The following is a 7,130-nucleotide window of genomic DNA, read 5'->3' as shown; positions in this document are numbered from 1 at the left end:
GGCTTCGCGCCGGGATCCTGGGGGTGGTGCGGAGCTGCAGGAAGCCTGGGAAAGCCTGCATTCGCCCCATAGGATGCACACACATTTCCCCTTCATTTTTGGAGGGGGAAAAGTGTGTCCTATAGGGCGAAAAATATGGTATTTTCTGATGGGACCAGGTGTCCTGGCTTCCATCCAAAATCAGTCAACAAAAGAGTTTTCATGTAAGTAAAGAAGTCACTTTTTATCAGGGCAGTCTAACGATAGAGAGAACGGTAGCTAGGAAAGAGCAGAGTCTAGTCAGGGTGCTCCTACAAGGCAGAGAAGCACAAATAATACATCCAGTCTGACAGCAAAGGCCAAGGGTCAAGAGCCTAAGATTAGTACCAAAAGTTCCAGAGCTGCGTGTGAGCTGCAAAGTTGCTTCAACAAGTTTCCTCACCTCCCTGACTTGAATGCAGGGACAGAAAAGGCTCAGACCCCTATTTCTGCCATCATTCCTAGCCAGGAGACTGTGCTTCTTTGAGGTGAAGAAATCTCTCTGTTCTTTATAGGTTGCAGCTCCCTAGAAGAGATTGATGGGTGTGTCTCCTTCTCAAAATTCTTCAGCTTCATCGCAGCAGGTCGCAGGGGTGCCAACTTGAATCAAATATTGGGGGGCAGGTAAGCCCCACCCCACATAATTGACCACAAGCCACAGCACATGTAGACCATTTGATTGGCAATGGCCATCAGTTTTGGGCAAGGGACAGGTCTCTCTAATATTTTATAGAGGGCTGGCAGAGAGACCTAGGCCCCTAGGAGTTGGCTCATATGGCAGGCCGGGTCTCTAAATACCCCTATCTTCCACAGGCAGGAAAGGGATAACTCCTGCCTTGTCAGGTCTGAATGCATCTGGGGTCTTTCATCAAGCAGGCTCTGCTGCAGAGGCTCCTCCCATCCTCCACTTCTGAATCCTCCTCTTCTGGTGCCCCCTACTCCTGCCTGGAATCAGAGGGCTAAGAACATAAGGGCCTGTTGGATCAGGCCAATGACACATCTGGTCCAGCATCCTATTCACACAGTGGCTAAACACACACACACACACACACACACACACACACACACACATACAGATGGGGAGAAAAAGAGAGTAACCAAAATTGATATATTCGCCTATCCCTGCATGGATCCAACCCATACTATTGAAATACAATAAATGTGTTTCAGATTTTCCCCCATCTAACAACAGATATGCATGTATGAGAGGCTTTTGAAGCCCCATTGGGAGCTGCACACACAGAGGATGTGTATCTGTATCCCAAGGTTCATCTGAGCCCTGCCAAACTTGATGGATGCCTTCTGTTGATGCACACCCCCAATATTGCGTTCAGCCAGTGATGGATCGGTGCCAAGTGAGCAAGGAATTTCCACAGAATAGCTTTAGATCATGCCTCTTCCCACCACCCCCTTCAGCAAGCAGCTCTAATTAAAGTCCCATTGAAAAAACAGATTATGAATCTACAATCAGTGGAAGAATTTGTTGCACAAAACAGTTGGCACGCTTGTAATCCATTTATTTATATTCATTGTTTGTCATTTCCTTAATCTTTTCCCTGCTGCCTCACCTTTAGACGTAGAATAAAACAGAAGGTTTACAGAAACTACAACCCTGTTGATGATGAATTTACCAAAAGATTGGCGTGAAACTGAGTGCACAGTTCATCATATTTCTGGTTTCAAATGAAATTAAGCACAGTTCTCTTTCCCTAGTGGTGATCCTTCTCCTCTTTCCTTCACTCGGCCTCATTGTTGCTCTTTGCATTTCTGTCTGAACTGCTGTGGATTTCTGGCAATTGCGCAAACTGGGGGAAGACTGAACATACCTCCAGCTAGTTCAGCTGCCTCCTTCCTTCTTAAAAGTGACCTCATTATTTAAGCTGCTACCTAGTATCAATGTCTTAGAGCAAACAGCAGGCAAAGTGGGTCATTGTTATCTTCCTTAGATTGTTTGGAAGGTGGGCTGAACTAGTGTTGCTAAACTGCTTCTCAGGAGGAAATTTAATAGCATTTTAGAATCTCTTCCCCCCTACCCTCCCAAATCCACAGGAGAATATTCCACTTGCCCTCACTTTATTTCGATCCTCAAGAACACCTTTCCAAATTTAATTAATGGAAGGATGCTGTCAAATTCATCTTTATGAAATCAGATTTGGGAACGGCCGTATCGAATTGTGCTCTGTCTCACTTGATGTTCGCAAGCTCAATCACTACAGCTCCCAAATGTCTCTCCAGACAAGAGAGTTTCATCTACTGACCAAAAAGAAAAGTCAATGTTTGGTGTAGGAACCCGTGTGGAATACAAGCGCGAGTAAATGACAGCTTAAGACATAACAGCTCACCAAAGAAGGATCAGGGAGCTGGCAGAACAGCTAGATTTTGATATAATTTGCATCAGAAGAACATAAAGGACTTACGCTAAGAGGGAAAAGTATGTATTTTCAGACTGTATTTGCAAGCTTCAATCAGAGGTTGCTGTTTCAGAGTCCTTAGTCACAGCCACACCATACATTTAAAGTCCTGTTACAACACTTTAACAGGGAGACTCCTAGGGGATGCAATTTGTTAAGGGAATTGGAGCTCTGTAATATCAGGACCCTTAGCAAACTATAGTTTCCAGGATTCTCCGTGATGGTTAAAGTGGTATAATAGTGCTTTGATTATGAAACGTGATGTGACCTTTACAGTAGTACCTCTGGTTAAGAACTTACTGTATTTTTTGCTCTATAAGACACACTTTTTTCCTCCTAAAAAGTAAGGGGAAATGTCTGTGCGTCTTATGGAGCGAATGTGTGGTCGATCGCTGGCTCCCTTTCTGGCCCCGCCCCCTTGCCCAGGCCTCCATTGATGAATGTTCTGCAGACGGAGGCTGTTTGTTTCCCCAGCGACCTGTGACTGGCTGATTGGATTATCTGTCTGGAAACTGCAGCCCCTTTAAGCTCAACCAGTTTTTTTTTTGGGGGGGGGAGGTGTAGCTTAAGATATGATTTCTGTTCAAGACCACACAAGTGTCGGGCTATCACTGGAGCACTGGAATCCATGGGCCTTCATATGTTGTTGGACTTCAACTCCCATCATCCCTGACCATTGGCTGTGCTTGCTGCAGATGATGGGAGTTGGAGTCCAACAACATCTGGAGAGCCACACATTGCCCTCATCTGCTCCAAGCTCTCATCTCTCCTTACTTGAACTTGTAACCTGAATTTCTAACCTGGATGTGAGCTGTCCTTGGTCCTGACCACTTGTGACCCATCCTAGATTCTTCCCATGCTTGGCTGGTATACCCTGGTAGGCTCCAGCCTAGAGCTTGACAAGGGACCACCAGCTGTTCTCGGGATATATCCAAGGAAACATCATGCTGCAAATGCTCTCCCTCCAAGAAGCACACATTGCCAGTGCACATTTAGGTTTTTTTTTGGGGGGGGGGATGGAAGAAAAGGGCTCTCATGAAGGGTTCTATTGATTGCTACTGGCCTTGATAGCTATGCTCTGTCTCTACAGTTGGAATCAGTAATGCTTCTAGATAGCAGTTGCTGGAAACCACAAGTGGTGAGGATGCTCTTGTGCTTGGCTCCTGCTTGTGGGTTTCCCACAGGCACCTGGTTGTGAGAACAGGAGGCTGAACCTGATCCAATAGGCTCTTATGATGTTCTTAAATTGGTATCAGGCACCATACTTTTCATACATTTCCCAAATCTAGAACGGGGCATATTGAAATTACTGTATTTTTCACTCTATAAGACACACCAGACCACAAGACGCACCTAGTTTTTGGAGGAGGAAAACAAGAAAAAAAATATTCTGAATCTCAGAAGCCAGAACAGCAAGAGGGATCGCTACTCAGTGAAAGCAGCAATCCCTCTTGCTGTTGTGGCTTCTGGGATAGCTGCGCAGCCTGCATTCACCCCATAAGACGCACACACATTCGCCCTTACTTTTTAGGAGGGAAAAGGTGAGTCTTATAAAGCAAAAAATACGGTAATTCAGTTTAAGAGGTTATAGTTTCAAGTTTTTTCCAAGCAAGTTCAGGTCAGGAAACTTTGCTTGAGATTAACAAACCCATGCACACACCTACTTTCAACTCTAAACAATGCTTAGTGCAAGGAAGGCTGGCTTCATCATCAGTCTGTACTTAAACAGTCTGCTTTTGTAGCAAGGAAGGCATTGCACAGCTCTGCCAAAAGCCTCCCAAGCAGCTGAGTATCTGCTTGTTTCTTTGTCTTCAAGCAAACGAAAGGTCAGCTCCTCCAGTCCTGATAGGAGAAGACTGGACAGCAAAATACACTCTTTTGGTCTCATTACCTAATAAAAAATATTTATGCCCATTAAACACAGAACATTGTGTTAATACAATTGTTTCAAGAATCAAAAACCAGGCAACACCACCAAGCCTGACGATATGCACATGATGCAACAATAAAATGGCAACAGTGAAGTACAAGGTATCAGAATGGATGCAGAGTTGGGTAACCTTTTAAGAGACACAAGCTGGTGGTAAGTGAGACATGGGAAACTGGGCTGATGTAAATTTCACCTCGGCACGTAATAGTGCCACTGTATTCTGCTCTGGTCAGACCTCACCTGGAGTACTGTGTCCAGTTCTGGGCACCACAATTCAAGAAGGACACTGACAAACTGGAACGTGTCCAGAGGAGGGCAACCAAAATGGTCAAAGGCCTGGAAACGATGCCTTATGAGGAACGGCTAAGGGAGCTGGGCATGTTTAGCCTGGAGAAGAGGAGGTTAAGGGGTGATATGATAGCCATGTTCAAATATATAAAAGGATGTCACATAGAGGAGGGAGAAAGGTTGTTTTCTGCTGCTCCAGAGAAGCGGACACGGAGCAATGGAGCCAAACTACAAGAAAGAAGATTCCACCTAAACATTAGGAAGAACTTCCTGACAGTAAGAGCTGTTCGACAGTGGAATTTGCTGCCAAGGAGTGTGGTGGAGTCTCCTCCTTTGGAGGTCTTTAAGCAGAGGCTTGACAACCATATGTCAGGAGTGCTCTGATGGTGTTTCCTGCTTGGCAGGGGGTTGGACTCGATGGCCCTTGTGGTCTCTTCCAACTCTATGATTCTATGATTCTATGATTCACACTAGGGTACTTTCAACATGCACTCTCACCTCTTGGTCATCCATCTACACAAGCAAGAGACATTGTCAGACTTCATGAACCAATTTCAGACAGGTAGAAACACCTGGACATGTGAAACACTGAGGGGGAAAGGTGTGTGCCTTGGGGAGAGTTCCAAGGGCTAGACCCTGGCTGATGGACAATTCCCAGTCCACCTCTGGTAGCCCAGATAAGGAACTCCCATAGCACAAAATACACAAATCTATGATTCATTGTGTGTGCACACACAAATAAACATGTACAAAACACACAGGGTCTTGATTTAGAATATGCAATGAAATATTTTACACTTAGCACAAGACTGAAGGAATAGAATTGCAATGGGGAAACTGGCGGACCGTTTCCCTATGGACATCTGCTGCTGTAACTTCAGAACTTTCCACCCATGTTTCTTGCACTGTTTCGCACTACAGCTGGTGGCTGAAGTTGTGCACAAGCAGCACAGGCTATGAGCCCCTAATAAAAGAGAGAAGATCCCCCCCCCCAGCCCACTTTCTGAGCTTGCCTCGTTTCCCGTTGTGAATCCAAGCTGCAAGCCAAAGAGTGCACGAGCCTGCATCTAGGGCTTGCCATTCAAGGGAAGTCACGGTGGAGCAGAGTATTCTACACATTTCCAACTGCAGGACATATTGGAGCAAGACATGACATTCTTTCCGTGTGATTTCTCTGGGGCATACATCATCACCCCGCCGTGTCTTTTATTCCTTAATCTACATCTGTGCTGATTTTGGATTTGTGTTCCTCGGCTGCCATTGTGTGGATGCTGGCTGATGCTGCTCGGAACAGCTTTATTGTATCATTGTCTGGGTTTATGGTGATTGATTGGATGATTCATAAAACCTCTGCTAGGCTGGAAGGAAGCCTGTCATTACTCTCCCGTCTCTCCGCTCACCTCACCTGTGCTGTTTACAGCTTGGAAGCCCAAATGTTTTTGGAAATGCTTCTTGACAAGGCATCAAATGTACTATGTTTATCTGTCTCTCTCTTCAAGGATTTCCTAGCAGATGTTTGGCACGGTAGAGAATCCTGAGATTGCTGTGTGGAAACACTTTTAAAGGAAATCTAGAAAGACGTCTAGTATTATTTCTATAATTCAGGATAGAGGGGTGTGTTGTGTTGTGTGTGTACACAACATACAGTGGTACCTCGGGTTAAGAACTTAATTCGTTCTGGAGGTCCGTTCTTAATCTGAAACTGTTCTTAACCTGAGGTACCACTTTACCTAATGGGGCCTCCTGCTGCCACCGTGCCACTGCTCTGTGATTTCTGTTCTCATCCTGAAGCAAAGTTCTTAACCCGAGGTACTATTTCTGGGTTAGCGGAGTCTGTAACCTGAAGCATCTGTAACCTGAAGTGTCTGTAACCCGAGGTACCACTGTACACAGACAGATATGGTATCCAGCTAAGTCATTCTAATAGTAAAAAGGTAAAGGGACCCCTGACCATTAGGTCCAGTCATGACCGACTCTGGGGTTGCGCGCTCATCTCGCTTTACTGGCCGAGGGAGCCAGCGTACAGCCTCTGGGTCATGTGGCCAGCATGACTAAGCCGCTTCTGGCAAACCAGAGCAACGCACGGAAATGCCGTTTACCTTCCCGCTGGAGCGGTACCTATTTATCTACTTGCACTTTGATGTGCTTTTGAACTGCTAGGTTGGCAGGAGCCGGGACCGAGCAACAGGAGCTCACCCCGTCGCGGGGATTCGAACCACCGACCTTCTGATCAGCAAGTCCTAGGCTCTGTGGTTTAACCCACAGCGCCACCCGCCTCCCTCTATTCTAATAGTAGGACAACCAAGTTAATGGACAAGTTACATATGCAGACGCACCATCCTGACCTTTATCAAAAGGATCGGCCACTGCCGTTACCATGATGACCACCATCACCAATCACAGAAACCCCATCGTTTATGTTCTGATATTACATGCTATCACCCTATCACAAAGGTCATTCTGCACATCCATGATCAGTTATA

The sequence above is a fragment of the Podarcis liolepis genome (assembly GCF_965112155.1).
Source record: "Podarcis liolepis genome assembly, chromosome: 12".
Taxonomy (NCBI): Eukaryota; Metazoa; Chordata; class Lepidosauria; order Squamata; family Lacertidae; genus Podarcis; species Podarcis liolepis.
Note: the sequence above shows the minus strand (reverse complement) of the source record.